This window comes from Amblyomma americanum, chromosome 8 (genome assembly GCF_052857255.1).
Source record: "Amblyomma americanum isolate KBUSLIRL-KWMA chromosome 8, ASM5285725v1, whole genome shotgun sequence".
NCBI lineage: Eukaryota > Metazoa > Arthropoda > Arachnida > Ixodida > Ixodidae > Amblyomma > Amblyomma americanum.
Window position 1 is genome coordinate 156,540,309 of NC_135504.1, and position 18,643 is coordinate 156,558,951.

At 45.4% G+C, this 18,643-nt stretch overlaps 1 protein-coding gene and 1 non-coding gene across 2 annotated transcripts in view; both read left to right on the forward strand.

Moving 5' to 3' along the window:
• LOC144102121 (uncharacterized) overlaps positions 1–18,643 on the forward strand; it is a 288,555-nt gene that overhangs the window by 49,391 nt on the left and 220,521 nt on the right. The gene's annotated exons all lie outside the window — the stretch shown is intronic.
• Positions 975–1,048, forward strand: TRNAA-CGC (transfer RNA alanine (anticodon CGC)). Its single transcript has one exon. It is a non-coding gene; the product is annotated as a tRNA-Ala (tRNA).

An 18,643-nucleotide genomic window follows, 5' to 3' on the forward strand; every position in this document is an offset into this window, starting at 1 on the left:
CCACGAAAGCAGCAGATTGGACAGCCGTCGCCGTAGCTCAGTTGGTAAGAGCACCGGACGCGATATTCGGAAGTCGTGGGTTCGGATCCCACCGGCGGCATGGTTGTTTTTTCTGCTGCGTGATAAGTAATCTTCTTTAAAAACTAATTGATTGGCACTAGATATTAAAAAAAATAGAAAACATTCCCCTATGCACCTTTGTTTCGGTGACTGTTGGCTTCCTTAATATGTTTGTCAAACGAGCCCCTCACTTCATTTGCCTTGTCTGCTAATAGCTTAACGGGGGTCTCGGTTCTGGCAGTCTTGATGCCATAGGTAGCATAAGAGGGTTCTCGCACAGTTTCCACCCTCGCCGTTAATGATGTTCTACGTCACACTTGCGGTATTACAGGACGTGCTACGTCCACCGCTATGGACGAGGGTGGCGCTGGTGAACGCTCTCAAGGTTCGCTTACACGCTAAACATAAATAGCCACGAAAGGAGCTGATTAAACAGCCGTCGCCGTAGCTCAGTTGGTAAGAGCACCGGACGCGATATTCGGAGGTCGTGGGTTCGGATCCCACCGGCGGCATGATTGTTTTTTCTGCTGCTTGATAAGTAATCTTCTTTAAAAACTAATTGATTGGCACTAGACATTAAAAAAAAATAGAAAACATTCCCCTATGCACCTTTGTTTCGGTGACTGTTGGCTTCCTTAATATGTTTGTCTAACGAGCCCCTCACTTCATTTGCCTTGTCTGCTAATAGCTTAACGGGGGTCTCGGTTCTGGCAGTCTTGTTGTCATAGGTAGCATAAGAGGGCTCTCGCACAGTTTCCGCCCTCGCCGTTAGATAACGTTCTAAGTCACACTTGCGGTATTACAGGACGTGCTACGTCCACCGCTAAGGTCGAGGGTGGCGCTGGTGAACACTCTCAAGGTTCGCTTACACCCAGTAAACATAAATACCCACTAAAGCAGCAGATTGGACAGCCGTCGCCGTAGCTCAGTTGGTAAGAGCACCGGACGCGCTATTCGGAGGTCGTTGGTTCGAATCCCACCGGCGGCATGGTTGTTTTTTCTGCTGCTTTGTAAGTAATTTTCTTTAAACCGATTGATTGGCACTACAAATTAAATAATTAGAAACATTCCCCTATGCACCTTAGTTTCGGTGACTGTTGGCTTCCTTAATATATATATATATATATATATATATATATATATATATATATATATATATATATATATATATATATATATATATATATATATATATATATATATATATATATATATATATATATATATATATATATATATATATATATATATATATATATAGCAGCTCCACACCTGCCGTAGTCCTCCATAAAGTCACCAATAAAATTGCAATAGGAAAGGCCTTCAGGCAAGGAGACATGATCTCGACGATGCTATTCACCGCCTGTTTACAGGAGGTATTCCGAGGCCTGAATTGGGAACAGTTGGGGACAAGAGTTTATTTATTTATTTACAATACCCCTAAGGGCCCTCGTGTGAGGGTATTACATAGGGGGGGGGGGGGCGATACAAGCATAAAAATATGGCACAGGCATTAGAAACAAAATACACGTAATAATTAATTAAAAACTAGTAATGTACACAAATAAGAGTTAATTTAAAATATCTAAATAATCTGCAATTCGCTGGTCACATTGCCTTGCTGAGTCACTCAGGAGATGAAGTGCAAAGCATGATCAATGATTTATACAGGCAGGTCAGAATGGAGGGTCTAAAAATTAACATGTAGAAAACCAAAGTAATGTTCAATAGTCTAGCAAGGGAACAGCAGTTTACAATTGGAAGCGAGGTGCCGGAAGTGGTAAAGAAATACGTCTAATTAGGGCAGATAGTGACAGCTGATCCGGATCATGAGATGGAATTAACTAGAATAAGAATGGGGTGGAGCGCTAATGGCAGGTTATCTCAGATCATGAATAGCAGGTTACCAATATCCTTCAAGAGAAAAGTGTACAACAGCTGTATCTTACCGGTACTCACCGACGGGGCAGAAACGTGGAGGCTAACGAAAAAAGTTCAGCTTAAGTTTAGTAGAATGCAGCGAACCATGGAAAACAAATTATAGTTGCAGCGTTAGGAGACCGTAAATGGGCAGAGTGGGGGAGGGAGCAAACACGGGTTAATGTCATCCTAGTCGAAATCAAGATGAAGAAATGGGATTGGGCAGGGCAAGTGATGCGAAGGCAAGGTAACCGCTAGTCCTTAAGGATAACGAAGTGGATACCAAACGATGGAAAGCATAGCAGGGGGCGGCAGAAGGTTAGGTGGGCGGATAGATTAAGAAGCTCGCAGGCATAGGGTGGGCGCAGCTCGCATACCACGGGGTTAATCGGAGAGACATGGCCGAGGCCTTTGCCCTGCAGTGGGTGTAGTCAGGCTGAGGATGAGTCATGTTTAGTTGTTGCAAGTCTTTCTAGGTTGTGGCTCTCCCGAAAAATCATACTCAGCTGTGATAGGGACCGCACTAACTGCCGCAGACAACGGCTTTCCGGTTGAGTCGAAGCCTCCGTGCTGGCGCTCTAAAACGGCCGCAGTATGGCGCAGTAAGAGAAGTGTGCTTTTCAGCAACTCCGCTTCAGGCCCCCAGTCGCTGGCGCTCGCTGAAGTGTACTCCACATCCAAGCAAGTGTGGTGCGCTTCAGCGCTGTAGCTGACGACGCGAAGTACCTCTCCTAGTCCCCTGTGCGCTTGCGGGCTTCGCTTCGATGCGCGGCCGCGCCGGACACACAGGCACTCCGCAGAGCGCGGCCACACTGAGCCGTGTTAGCACATATTTTGAACGGCCCTGTGCATAAAATATCATGTCATTTTAAGGCGAAAGCCTTTAATGGCTCATGCTCGCGTCCGTCCATCCGTCCGTCTGCCTGTCCGTTACGCTCATCAACTAGATAAGAAAAAAAAATCATTGTTCAGGATGGGATAGGAACCACCATCCTTACCTTACGTTCCCAGCCGTGCTTGGTAACGACTACGCTACTTCCTGCCAACGCATATGTAGTTCTTGTCTAGGACGCTAGAGAGTGTTTGCCGAAAGGCGTCGAATCAGACGGGTGCCTCCCAAACGCACTCCAGTGTCTCCAGCATTTAAGATTCACAAAAAATTGTGTACTTGATCAACATCTTAAGAACACACCAGTGACACAAAAAGCAACACCGCGCTAAAGGCTTTCGCCTCACCGCACTTTAGGCCAACAAAGTGTCCCCCTGAAATTTTTGTCATTTAAGCACTGTACTTCTTTTAATCCATGTTTATTGCCTCGGGGAAAAAAAGGGTTTGAACTTTGTCCTCGCTTTGTTTTGTTGCCTGCGTTTATGTACTGATATGTTGTATTTCCACCCTGCTAAAATACCTTTTTTAGAGTGCAATATCTCTAACAAACACCAAAACAGCTAAACGGGCGAGTGGACGGTACATACCCACAGGCAAACAGCGCAAATACAGAGACCGCGCCAGAAGAAACACAGCACGAGCGCTGCGTTTAGCTGTTCTGGTGTACTTTTTTCTTCTACTTCGGGCTCTCTAATTTGTCCTAACCCTCTTCTGGATAACACGGCTGTACTGACGTCATTGATGGCAGCGCTCCTCCTGTGTTTCTTCTGGTGCGGTCTTCGTCTCTGCGCTGTTTGCCTTTCAGTTTGTAAAAAAATAATAATTACGATGTTAAAACGAAAGCGGCGATAGCGTAGTGCTCCGTTGCGCTAGCCAGCGTAGCTGATCTGTGCACACCACCGCGGGTTCGAACCCCAGTCGTGGCAATGTTTATTTTGTTTATAACTTATTTATTTAACTCGCAAAGAAAGTTTAGCTGATGTTACTGTTAGTCGACAACGGCTCAAGACCGTAATGTCAGTTGACAAGATTGATGGTCGGAATTGGTAAGGCCCAACCACATGGCTTAACCACATTATTCTAACTTTAGCATCTGCCAACCGCTCACTCAGTCTACTAAAGCATGACCTCACACTGACTCCCCCGCACCTGAAAAAACTCGCGTTCATCACACTGATCGTCCAAAGATTGAATATGCACCAGCCATCTTGGATCGTGATCAAGCCTATATCATAGGTAACATTGAGTCCTTGGAGAACCGTGCTGCGCGTTTTAGTTTTTCAGACTACTCGCATACTACCAGAGTAACTGCCTTAAAAAAACGCGCCGAATTCAAAGACTTGTCGCCCCGCTGAAATCTATCACAACTAGCACTTTTCCTTAAACTGTATCACCATCCATCGCTTCACCACGATTTTTTTCATATCACCAACAGCCTTCTTTCCGCAGCTCAACCATCCGCACAAGGTTAAACGCATCGTGTGTCGTTCTTCTGCATTTACGAAGTCATTCTTACCACCGTCTAGCGTGGACTGGAACAATTTACCAGCGCGTATAGCCATTGAATCTAACGCCACCGCGTTTCTTGCTCTCATCTGCAGTGACGTTGCCATTCGAAATGTTTGAAATTTCCAAATTTTTTAATGTTTTTTTTTTTCAGTTGCTGTACTTTTGCGATTACTTCTGTTCTTTTCGTGACTTATACGTACACTGTAGTAGTTTTCATTTCCGTTATACATAATCGTTTTCTTTAAAGCTATAATGTATTATATTATTTTTATCGCCTGCTTCTTTGTTTACTCTGTGGTGCCTAATGATTCTTCCATGTTATACCTAACCTGTTTACTGTTCCTTCTACATGTTTTTTACACTAACATTCCTCCCCTCCCTTATGGGATACCCTCGAAAGAGGGCCTCTAGGGCTATCCTGAATAAAGAAAAAAAATAAAGTGTCAGTGCTCTCGCCCTAATGAAAATTTTCAAAATCTTGCACACGTGTCGAGAAGAAATGTTCTTTTCGTTTCAAGCACACTGAAGTGTCGCTGATACGCATATCAGCCTTTTTCCTGATAAACGAACGCTTTCATTTGTTCGCGTGCCACAGTGTCACGGCTTGTGCCTGGGAGCTTTACATTGGTCAACTTTGGTTTGCTTTTAAAAATTTCGAAATGTTTTGCGAGGTGTAGGTTTCCATCGTTTAGTACTGACAGTGCATGCTGCCGTGCCCTATGTTAACTGATTTGCTAGTTTCTCGAATGTATACATTACAAGATAATAGAGGCAGTTCATCCAGAATGCCTGCCCCATATCTCTCCAATAGCCTTGTTCCGTGCCAGCTTCGCAAAAAAGAAAACAGCCAAAAAGCCGTAAAAGCATAATGATAATAAAATGCTGTAGACCGGTTTATTGGCACGATGGAAGCGCCGGCTACGAAGACCTTGGCACGGGCAATCTACGAGGCAGAGAGCCGAGAGACCAGACACAAGCGGCAGTGTTCCATCCAGCGCGAGCATCCAACCGGCGGCGCGAGCGCTTCGTCGTCGTTGGCTTCGGGGCTGGTTCATCTTCTTCGTTCCAATGGAATGAAAAGAACCCAAAAGGGCGTTAAAAGCAGAAGGGCGAAAGTAACCAATACAAAAGGGCAAACAAGAGCTGAAAGGTGAATTCAAAAATGCTAACCATAAAAACTTCGATGTTAGAGTTGGACGACCTAATTACTCTAACGGAACCTGGCTCAAATAGACTAATTTCGGTTTTGTTAGAGCTATTGACGGTGAGCTTACACAATCGCCTCCTAGAATTGAATGTGGGCGGATTCTATGATTTCACGTGTGAACTAATGCGCATTTCTAGCGGTGACGGTGAATTCATGGAGAGCGAGTGAGTGAGTGAATCTTATTGGATCTTTCAAGGGTTTCGCGGTTATGTAGTCTCCGTCGTCTTCACTGACGCTGGCGACTTGAGGCTTCTCGTCAGCAAGGGTGGGCCCCTATTTCAAGGCTCCACTGAGTCGTGCTGCATCATTCGCGTGCTGCACTAAGGCCCTTTGGGTCGTGAGCTCGCCGCTGGTGAGCCGACTCTCCTATTGCTCCGCACTCGGGTGCTCGTTTTAGTGGAATGCTTTGTTGCGTTCGCACTCCCACGTGATATGGTAAAGTGTAGGTGTGGCATCGCACCAAGGGCAGAAAGTGCTCACAGGAACAGGAGGGCCACTTTAGGCAGTGGACTTCCAGGTTTGTTTTTACAGTGTTGTAAACATTATTGGAATGCTCGATAAGACGCTCATTCACGCACCGCCTGGTTTCCCCACATCTTGCCACAACGTATTTAAGGCCATCGCGGTGGCTCAGTAGTTATGGCGCTCGGCTGCTGACACGAAAGACGCGGGTTCGATCCCGGCCGCGGCGGTCGAATTTCGATAGAGGCGAAATTCTAGAGGCCCGTGTAATGTGTGATGTCAGTGCACGTTAAAGAACCCCAGGCGGTCGAAATTTCCGAAGCCCTTCACTGCGCGTCCCTCATAGCCTGATTAAGAAGCGTCCCTATAGCCTGAGTCGCTTTTGGACGTTGAGGCCCCACAAATAACCTAACACACAACCAGCCAAGCTACCAAACAACAAGCAAACAAATTTATTGTCTTTTTTGCTTTCATGTTTTATCGCATATTGTCATTTGTTACTCCGTTATTACCTGTCGGCGTCATCCTTTCACTGGCCATTCAATTTTCGTCTGTTCCCAGGAACAGCATTGTTATCCAGAACAGCAGCTGGGGCTTGTTGGTTAATCATCAAGTTCATCTTCTTGTGTCCCGTCTGTTACCTGAAGATGAAGCATTGTTATCTCGTGTCTTTTTTTGCCTTGGTTATCTTTCTGTCGCCTGCAACCCCACCAGCTGTTCCCCACGTTTTCCCGCTCACTTTTCATATATATATATATATATATATATATATATATATATATATATATATATATTGTGTCGCTCTGCAATAAAAGCACTGGACGATGTCAGCGCTGTGTCGTCCTACTTTTCTCAGTCCATGTTTTAAGTTTCCGCTGTTTTTTCCGAGCATGAATTACCAACTAGCCCGTTCGACCACCCTTGCTGACGATCTGAGCAGAATCCCGCCGTGTCCAAACTAGCGTATCTCTGAGATTGACTCATAATGAGAAGTGGCTGACTGAAGCGCAGCCCGAACAGCTTCAGGGTTGGCCACCTTGACTGCGCCAACATTCTTTAGCACCAGCCCAACGGGGATACTGCCGACTCCGCTGCGCGAAGTTTCCATAGGCAAGCGATCAGAGGATAGGGAAGCAGACCATGAGGAGCTCCTCTGGCCGGGAGATTAGTTAGATTTACCCTGGGCTTACTGCCTTACCGCGTGCTTAAAGCCCACAAAACGAGAAGCGCAAAGACGGTGGGAAGAAGTCCAACACCAGCCACCCGAAACGTATCCGAAGGCTCATGGTCATAAACTTGAATGGCGCAAAGAAACAAACACAGGAAGACACAGAGACAGAAAGAGCGCCTTTCTGTCTCTGTGCCTTCCTGTGTTTGTTGCTTTGCGCCATTCAACTTTTATGATGAACCAACTAGCCCAACAGCAAATACTTCTGCAACGCACGTCGTCTTTCTTTATTTTCAATTCATAACTGCATTTCCGATCCGTGTAGGAATCACATCGGAATTACTGGAAAATGTAAGTCTTTCAGTAGCAGAAAGCACCGCGTTGACTCATACACAGCAGTGAGCTTTCGCAATAGATTCTACCAATTTCTGATGTTGCTGGACATGTTCCTGTGTATTTTTCTAAGGTGGCTTAGAAGGCGGATGCAATGTTTATTTCGCGTTTACCTGATTTTGGCATTCTTTGAGGCAAGCGCCAAAGAATGCCTTTGAGGCAAGCGCCAAAGAATGCCGTGAATGCAAACGAATTCATTCTTTAGAACACTTTGGCACCAGATAGTTTGCTATAGTACTGCGCAAAAACAAAGAAAAAAGAAAACGCTCAGAAAAAATCATTATCAAAGACTGCTATCAGCTTCCGGCAATCTAGGGAGAAGCGTGCGAAAAAGTGGGCCGAACAAAGGAGCCCTTCCCTCAGTCCAGATAATTGCGTTCCACTTCCTGTCTTCCTTTCTTCGGAGTCCTCATTGGGAGAAAGGAAATATCAAAGAAAACAAAGCAGCGGGCAACGCGAATTTCTTGCGGAAAAGAATGCGGCAGCCGCGTTGAGGGCTCCTTGCCCTTTCAAAACCACCGCGCCGACGGTTAACGGGCGAGCGCAGGCTCTTTATGTGGCTGAAGGGAGAGGCCGAACGCTGTGTGGCGGCCGACTCTGCAGGATCGTGCAACGGCGGCGAATGCTCAGCACCGCGGTTTCCGGAAGCACCTCAGCGTGGTGATTAGATTACGGCCTCATTTGCGCCGCAGCGGTGCGCCGAAGCCACAGGCTCCGACGTGTGGAAAGCCGAGGGTAATGCGCGTTAAACAGCTGCGGCTGAGAGGCCCGAACACGGAAAGAAAAGCGCGTTTTATCGTGCGATACACTAGCCTGTCTCCACGCGCAGCTGATTCATATGCCTCTCCGACTGTTGGCTCGGAGTCTTACCGGGAAAGTTTCAATTTTTTTTTTTCCGGCGCCTGTTAGCTTCGGTGGTGCGTAGTGCGGAAATATTCTCCTTCAGCAGACGACTGCGCTCTTTTCAAGCGCGACTGCTTCCACTGCACCACGACGCTTCGATGCCTTGCCACGTTTTCTTTTCTCAACGACACGTTTAAGACGATCGCGGGTATAACCGTTCCCAAGCCACACCTCGGAAGCACAATGGGGCCGAGCACGAGCCAAAGGTAGGACAGGTGAGAACACATTCGAGGCTCCGTCTGCTTGTTTATGTGAAGAGGAGCGATGAAAATCTGCAATGAAAGGTGTTGAAGGGAAGAAGGAACGGGTGAGATGAAAGACCATGTGTAGAGAACTGATTGGGATACACCATCCGGTGATATCTCATTATATTGAGAAATCTCCACATCTTCCGATCTTTAGCTTGAAGCAGCAAGCCCGCTGAGGCTATTGAGGTGGCCTGAGCGTCGAAGAAGATTCTGAGGCTCTGAGCCAATACCAACTGCTAACACCTGAGCGACGTGTCTTCGAAAAAAATCCTCAAAAACTTTCGCAGAAACGCTTGTCTGCCGCAAAACAGTCGTTTGAAAAGAGACGTCGTTTTTTTAATGCTTCAGCCACCGTTTGTGCGTTGGGCAGCTGAATTCACACCCGGCAGAGATCCGCAGTGCACCCTCGAGCCACCAGATGCGTTCTTTTTGGGATTTTTTTTATTATCGCTGGTGAAAGCAACAAGTGTGCACTGGAGGCTACTTTAAAAAGGCACTGAAGACAGCTCAATCAAATAATTCTGCTGAGTAAAACCCTTTATTTGGCTCTTTCCGGCTGTGTTATCATTTGCCCGGTAGCAAAAGACGCATTTTTGAAAAAGAAAGTCGGGTTTTTTGGTGCTTCTTATTAACAGGTTTAAACATCGAAACTAGCGGTAACAAACAAAAGGGGCAAAAAAAAAACACAAGGGCGTGTGTCCTGTCGGTATCTATTCTTCGTGCTTTGCGTTTTTCAGTGCTCGTTACCATGTGGCATCTAAAAGACGCTTTTGACATTGAAAAAATTCCAATCGAAAATTCGCCCGGCACTCCATTCAAAGTCTTCACGAAAACTAGAGGTTCCCACATTTCTGAAGTGAATTGCGCTCTAGGACGGCCCCTTGGATCCACACAAAAGAAATCGCTTCTGGCGCTCACATTTTGCGCGCAAAATCGGTTGGTAGCGGCGGCACCTGTATTTCGATTTTAGGACTTTAGTTGATAATGAACGCTTTTTTTTTTTTTACTGTGATACTAGCTTGTTTGTGAAATGAACGTGGTATCTTGTGGACACAAGCCACACTCTTAAGCAGTAGTTATAATAAATTGCAGACACGTTCCATATTTGCAAACGCTTGCAATCTGGCCTGCTGCTGTCATCTGTCCTTCACAGTTATCACTACCATCGTATTGCTTACTTGCGCGCCAAAGGAATTTACCAGACTTTGAACATCGCGATTATTCGGCCAGTCCCGTCAACCTCGCCGCAAAAAAATTTTCAAACCCCCCCATCAGTACACGAGTCTGGGCTGTCGCAACTGGTCGTTTTTTGTATTCGCGTTAAATCGCTAACTCCATTTCAACACTAGCTGTTCCTTTTCCGCTAGATATGCTTCCAATGCATAACTCCTGTCACTTTAACCGGAATCTTACGGCATTATTTGAGTGGCAATTTGGGCTAGTTGGTTTAGTGATTCTGAAAAGGCAAAGCAGCGCCACCAACAAGGACGACCAAAAGACAGGCAGAAAACGCGCTGACGTGTCGAGTCAGCAAAGTTTGTTGTCATCCTTATTCTTTGTGCTGCTATGCATTTTGTTAGTGAGGAACGTATTCTCTTGCAGACGCGGATCGATTCCTGTTCAAGTAATGAACTATTAAAAGAGTTCGCTGCTGGGCTAGTTGGTTGCCAGACATAATAAAGTGATTCTAGCGCCTAGACGTACAATACACAAGAAAGAAGAAAGATGACAACACGGGCGACTTCCTATCAACTGTTTACGAGGTGAAAGCGATCGACATATATACCCTACAAGAACCTTTATTTCAATTCTATTCAATTATTCCGCATCTTGAGGATGTTGGGTGCGTCGACAAAGAGCCAGAGAGAAGGCTTGACAGGGGTCAACGCACCCTACAATGACTTGACAGCAGCATCAGAATACATTAATAACAGGATCACTACGTGAATTTGGAAATAAAATAAAACGGTAAGTAAGCACACTGGAAAGAAAATACAAATAATAAGTAAAAATTACAGTTGCACGAAGTGCTGACGGGTACCTAAGTGTACATCAATTTAGATGCCCTATTTAATGAGTACGGAAGAGTGTATGAAAGCATTTGGCCACCATAGTTCGTTCGAGTTCTCGCCATGAACCATGTGAAACCAGTTCGGGTGGCGTACTTCAGTTCTTTACATTTTAAGTTCGACAGGTGCACCATAAATATATTATATTGGAATACTTGTTTTATACCGCCTCAGAAGTATAGATTCAATAACTTGGGGAAGTGGGGTGATGCGAAGCGATGCAAAAATTGGCTCCGTAGGTACAATACGTGAAGCATTAACAATATTTTGAACAATTTTCATTTGAAATAAATGCAACCGTTGGATATTCATAAATAATGTTCGCCAGACCAAAATACAATAGTTAGCAACAGAGGAAAACAGTGCGTTGTACAGCATCAGCTTCACAAGGGTGGAAACTTGGGCGAGTCGGTAACGACGCTCCATGATATATGGGTGAGCGCAAAAACGGCACAAGGGACAAAGAAAGACGGACAACACAGGCGCTAACTTTCGACTGAAAGAAACCTAGGCGGCCAAGACGAACGTGGACCGTGAGGGGAACCAGGCGCATGCGCTCGGAGAGATAAAGAAAACCAGGTGAACGAGGAACAACGGACATGCACGACTCAGTTAATCTTTAAGAAGGCCAGCTCTCTTTTCGACAGGGAGATAGACGGCTTGCTGACACATTTGTCTTGCAGGGCAGCGATGCGAGCTGCTTCTATAATCTCGCGAGTCAACTGAACCCGGTGTCTGGCGACGATCGAGCACTTGTCCAGATATGGCACACAACCACATTCCTTGCAGTCTAAAGCCAGATTGCTGCCAGTAAGTGTTCTCAAATTATTATTGTGCTCGCGAAGTCTCTCATTTAAGCACCGACCAGACTGAATAACATACTGCTTGCCACAAGTGAGAGGGATGTCGTAAACAATGCCTTCAGTGCATTTCACGAATTTCTGTCTGTGCTTAATGGTGCACTGCATCCTTTGGGGACGTTTATCGGCGGGCAAAGTTTTTTTGGATAGCGCTATTAGTTTGTCAGGGGCAGAAAAAACGACACGAACATTTGCTTTGTTCTAATTTTCTTGAGCTTATGGGACAGGCAATGGATTTAAGGAATAACAGCAATTTTCTCCTTCTTTCTTTCTGAGGGCCCGGACAGTAGTAGACTTTCCTGGCGCTTCTTCTTCAGTATTCGTTCGGCGACAGAAACACAAATATCAGCTGGGTAGCCTGCTTCATGGAACCTTGCGATTCGTTCGTGAAAGCTCTCGTTTATGAGATGGGGGCATGACTTTTCTAGAGCGTTGTTCAAGCATAAATTAATAATGCCTCTTTTAACGAGTTTTGAATGGGCAGATGGGTAGGGAAGTAAAGGTTTGTTGGCTCGAGGTGAATAGCTCCAACAAACGTGGTTTTCTAGGAATTTAAACCGGATATCAAGGAAGCGAATTTCATTGTTGGTAGGCATTTCGTTAGTCAATAGCAGCGGTGAAAAACACTCTTGTACATTAGCTAAAATACCGGATGCAACCTGCTCTAAGCACGATGGCGTACACTCAACCAGAAAAAGGAAATCGTCAACAAAACGGAAAATCCTGACTACATGAGGGCTGGCAAGCCTCTCTTGGAGACTCCTGTCAAGATGAGCCAAATAAAGGTCACTAAGTACAGGGGCCAGACAAGACCCAATGCATATTCTCTGTTTTTGAATGTGAGCATCGCCTTGCCAGTTAATGAAAGTGGAGCGGAGATAAAAGTTGAGCAATTCTCAAAACCGCTGACGGACAGACCAGATTCATTCTGAAATGACACCGCGCCAAAATGATGGATGGAATCCTCAACTAATGTAAGCAGGTTGTGATGGGGCAATGAGTAATACAGATCTTTCACGTCAATTGAGAAACCAAGGAGGCTCTTGTCAGAAAGCGATTTCACAGCACTTAACACTTCGTCTGAACTACGTACTAGAAATGGGTCATTAATCGTCAACAATTTTAGTTTTTCTTTTAGAAACACAGCGATTGATTTTTGCCAAGTGTCCTGTTCCGATATGATTACCCATAAGGGTACGCCAGTGTTATGCGTTTTTGCTCTAAAGAACACTTCTAGGAAGAGGAGCTTACAGTTTTCAATGCTACTGGCTACTCTTTCGAGATTGAGCTTGAGGTACAATTTTTTGGCTTGCGCCTTTAGTTTGGGAAGTGAAACGTTTCTTCCACGTTCAAACACTTCTGATACGGCATGATTGGCTTTTTCGTTGAATACACCGTGGGGAAAGACTGCAAAACCGCCCTCTTTGTCAGAGGGGATGACGCAAAGCGACCTTTCAGCTAGGTAGGACACGACACGATCAACGCTGACTTTTGAAGGGCGAGGCTTACAGTACAATATGACGTCGACGCCGTCGGTGGTACACCGGCCAGAGTCCTCTTTGTCGGCTAAACGAGATACACGTCGCACCATGGAAAGCAGCTCATGCGGAGTTTTCGAAGTCTCCCTTGCAAACTTGGGTCCAAGAGCCAACACCTGGCTGACGTACTCGGGGAGGATGACTCCTTCGGGGACACACACGCTGTTGCATTTTCTCGACCCCTTAGGTGGGCAGAGGGATCGAAGTTTCCTGAGTTGGAGTTGCCAGATGGCTTCAGTTGTTTGGTCCGCCAGCAGCAGATACGCTCGCAGCTGGTGAAGAGCGGCCCCAGGTTCCAGTGCCCGTTGGAGTTGCCCGGCCCTAGTGCTCCCTCAGAAGACGTGCATAGCGATGACATTCAGATTTTACAATCTTGCATATTCTGCGCGAATGCCCAATGGATGGGTTGAGACCATTAAAGAGTACTCTGACGTCGTCAGGTAGAATACCGGAGCGGAGGCAAAAAGCAGCAGAACGTGCTTTGCACACAGTGGCGGCAATAAGGGACACGGTCGCACAAGGGCCTTGGGAAACATGTAGAAAGACGCCCGAAGAACTAGAAACGTAATTGTTCATCCTCCCCGAGTACGTCAGCCAGGCGTTGGCCCTTGGACCCAAGTTTGCAAGGGAGACTTCGAAAACTCCGCATGAGCTGCTTTCCATGGTGCGACGTGTATCTCGTTTAGCCGACAAAGAGGACTCTGGCCGGTGTACCACCGACGGCGTCGACGTCATATTGTACTGTAAGCCTCGCCCTTCAAAAGTCAGTGTTGATCGTGTCGTGTCCTACCTAGCTGAAAGGTCGCTTTGCGTCATTACCTCTGACAAAGAGGGCGGTTTTGCAGTCTTTCCCCACGGTGTATTCAACGAAAAAGCCAATCATGCCGTATCAGAAGTGTTTGAACGTAGAAGAAACGTTTCACTTCCCAAACTAAAGGCGCAAGCCAAAAAATTGTACCTCAAGCTCAATCTCGAAAGAGTAGCCAGTAGCATTGAAAACAGTAAGCGCCTCTTCCTAGAAGTGTTCTTTAGAGCAAAAACGCATAACACTGGCGTACCCTTATGGGTAATCATATCGGAACAGGAGACTTGGCAAAAGTCAATCGCTGTGTTTCTAAAAGAAAAAACTAAACTTGTTGACGATTAATGACCTATTTCTAGTACGTAGTTCAGACGAAGTGTCAAGTGCTGTGAAATCGCTTTCTGACAAGAGCCTCCTTGGTTTCTCAATTGACCTGAAAGATCTGTATTACTCATTGCCCCATCACAACCTGCTTACAATAGTTGAGGTTTCCATCCATCATTTTGGCGCGGTGTCATTTCAGAATGAATCCGTTCTGTCCGTCAGCGGTTTTTTAGAATTGCTCAACTTTTATCTTCGCTCCACTTTCATTAACTGGCAAGGCGATGCTCACATTCAAAAACAGAGAATATGCATTGGGTCTTGTCTGGCCCCTGTACTTAGTGACCTGTATTTGGCTCATCTTGACAGGAGTCTCTAAGAGAGGCTTGCCAGCCCTCATGTAGTCATGATTTTCCGTTTTGTAGACGATTTCCTTTTTCTGGATGAGTGTACGCCATCGTGCTTAGAGCAGGTTGCATCCGGTATTTTAGCTAATTTACAAGAGTGTTTTTCACCGCAGCTATTGACTAACGAAATGCCTACCAACAACGAAATTCGCTTCCTTGATATCCGGTTTAAATTCCTAGAAAAGCACGTTTGTTGGAGCTATTCATCTCGAGCCAACAAACCTTTACTTCCCTACCCATCTGCCCATTCAAAACTCGTTAAAAGAGGCATTATTAATTTATGCTTGAACAACGCTCTAGAAAAGTCATGCCCCCATCTCATAAACGAGAGCTTTCACGAACAAATCGCAAGGTTCCATGAAGCAGGCTACCCAGCTGATATTTGTGTTTCTGTCGCCGAACGAATACTGAAGAAGAAGCGCCAGGAAAGTCTACTACCGTCCGGGCCCTCAGAAAGAAAGAAGGAGAAAATTGCTGTTATTCCTTACATCCATTGCCTATCCCATAACCTCAAGAAAATTAGAACAAAAGCTAATGTTCGTGTCGTTTTTTCTGCCCCTGACAAACGAGAGCGCTATCCAAAAAAAACTTTGCCCGCCGATAAACGTCCCAAAAAGATGCAGTGCACCATTGAGCACAGACAGAAATTCGTGAAATGCACTGAAGGAATTGTTTACGCCATCCCTCTCTCTTGTGGCAAGGGGTATGTTGATTAGTCTGGTCGGTGCTTAAATGAGAGACTTCGCGAGCACAATAATAATTTGAGAACACTTACTGGCAGCAATCTGGCTTTACACTGCAAGCAATGTGGTTGTGTGCCATATCTGGACAAGTGCTCGATCGTCGCCAGACACCGGGTTCAGTTGACTCGCGAGATTATAGAAGCAGCTCGCATCGCTGCCCTGCAAGACAAATGTGTCAGCAAGCCGTCTATTTCCCTGTCGAAAAGAGAGCTGGCCTTCTTAAAGATTAACTGAGTGGTGCATGTCCGTTGTTGCTCGTTCACCTGGTTTTCTTTCTTTCCGAGCGCATGCGCCTGGTTCCCCTCACGGTCCACGTTCGTCTTGGTCGCCTAGGTTTCTTTCAGTCGGAAGTTAGCGCCTGTGTTGTCCGTCTTTCTTTGTCCCTTGTGCCGATTTTGCGCTCACCCATATATCATGGAGCATCAGCCTAATATGCTTTGGAAAGAGGTACCGCAGTCGGGACAGAATACCAGCAACCTTGGACAACTTGTCCCTAACTTTTTCAACGTATTCATCCCATGATAAATTTTTATTAAAAAGCTCTCCTAGACCTTTGACCGTAGGAACTATTTGAATGAATGAGGACGAGAACCGGCGTATTCAGCATGGTATGGCCGATGGCAATGAATGAGGAACCCATTTTTAGATGAGTTTGTTGGACAGCAAAGTCCTTATTACGAGGTCTAAAAAGTACAGCTTAGCTTTTCCTGTGTTTATGGTCTGTGAATAGGACTCAGACCGTTCGTGAAGTTTATGCAAACAATCTGTAGCTTGCTGTTCATGATCTCGCACATGTGCTGCTCGGAAAAATAGAGTGGTGTCATCTGCATATATGACAAACGTTGGAAGATTACTTATACAGACTATGTCGTTTACATAAAAAAGGAAAAGCAGCGGTCCCAATATGCTGCCTTGCGGCACACCAGAAAACAGATGTATAAAATTTGATTTCTCGTTGTCTACTGTTACTTGTTGGACACGGCAACTAAGGTATAATGTAATTATTTCAATTCATTTCAATTCTTTATTTTTCCAGAAATTATGGATAATGGATGAAATTTCCCGCGAATACCATAGTGCGAGCTTCGCCAACATTGTGTTGGGATTGATGTGATCGAATGCTTTCGAAAAGTCAATAAATATGCCGAGAGTGAGAAATTTTTGTTCAAAGGACTCTAGAATTAGTTCTTTTTGGGTTAGAAGCGCAGTTTGTGTATTAAAGTTTGACCTGGAGCCATGCTGACTAGGCGTTAGTATTTTACATTTCTCGCAGAAACTGGACATTCGCTTGCATAATATATTTTGAAAACACTTCGAGAAAATGGGGAGGATAGAAATTGGGCGATAATTGGATAGGTCATTTTTGTCTCCACCCTTATGAACGATGGTTACTTTGGCAAGCGGCAATTGTCGGGGAAACACCGCATGTTCGAGGCAGCAATTAAAAATGTGCTCTAAAACTGGGCTAATTACTTCGGCTACATATTTTATTGGTTGGAGTTTAAGATCGTCTATGTCTCGCGACCTGCTGTTACGGAGAGTCAGAAGGCAAGTTTTGATTTCATTGCCGTCCGTTGGCATCAAGAATGCAGTGGAAGAAACCCGTAAGTCCAGGCATTTGATATCCTGGGGTCCGTGGTTGCCATCTACCAGTGACGCGAAGAAATCATTAAATTTTTCTGCCACAAGTTTCCCACTGACTGGTGTCCTATCAACCAAGACCTCAAGCATGCCGCTGGCATGTCCACCTCGTTTCAAAACTTCATTTATTGTTTTCCATACAAGGTCACTCCTTTTAATTACGACTGGATTAAATAGTTTTTCCATATACTCTTGCTTTGTTTTACGAAGAAAAGAGTTGACTTGGTTTCGATACGCCTTAAGACGTGCTAGGTCATCGAGGGATCGGCTTTTAATAAAGCAGTTGTAAAGATTCATTTTTTGTTTTATCATTTCAAGGCATTCTTTTGTTATCCAGGGCTAGCGGGCTTTGCGGGGTTTTTTATAACTCACAGGTGGAAAATTTTGGTCATACACAGACCTAAATGTAGCAATGAAGCCACCATATGCGTCCTCTCGATCATTATTGCTGAGCACGGGATGCCAGTTCACGCCTGCGAGTGCTGCCCGAAAGAAATTTAATGTGCCCTGGTTTATGCGCCGATATTGTACCGGAGGAAACTTGCGCTGCTTTGGGGGAGTAAAGGAATCTACAAACATGAATATGGGTAGATGGTCACTTATATGGGCATTAATGACGCATGCGCATGCGTACAACTCGAAACTTCTTATCATAAAGGAATTTGGTTTGGTTTGTGACGGTTTAACGTCCCAAAGCAACTAAGTCTATGAAAGACGCCGTAGTGAGGCCTTCCGAAATTTCAACCACCTGGGGTTCTGTAACACGCACTAACATCACACAGTACACGAGCTTTTATCATTTCGCACCCATCTTAAGGAATTTTTTGTCAGCCTCATAGAGAACAGATGTGCCACTGACTGTTTGAACCCACATTTTTATGTGAAAGCCTTCCAAGGTCTCACGAGCTCTTTGCTGTCTGCCATGTTCGCGCTATGCACTTCGGCTGTATCTTCCTGTTGTCTTGTACTCGTGCTCATATGCAAAGGTTCTCGAAGGAGATCGCTACCACCTCATTTAACTGTTCTGAGTAAGCGTCCGTGCTGCCTTCTGTTTTCTTTCTTGTGTGTTTTACGTCTCGGCCCTTGAATCCTTTTATTACGTACTTGTTCACTCTGTATTCCATTTTTGTGCAAGGTGTCATTAAGTACCTTGAAAATTTTTTCGGTCTCCTACGACGGTTAGCTCCTCAAGTCAGTATGTGTAGAGCGGCACACCGACTGATTCTTATTCAGGTGTTTTCTTTACTCTTGTTCTTAGCTGTGTGTTCGCATTGATTAACGTGGTCACCACTGCGAAAGATGCAATTCATAAGCCTGTTCCGGAGCTCTACAGGTATGCCTTTCCTGTACCAGCCGCCAGCCAGTTCATTCTTATTCCTGTACCTGCCTTTCGGCCATCCTTGACTACATTTTCCTTCCCTTCGAATCAACTGCAGTGTAATCCTAACAGACCGTCAGCTACATGTTCCCCACATCAACTGCCGCTCTCAAGCCCAATTTCTA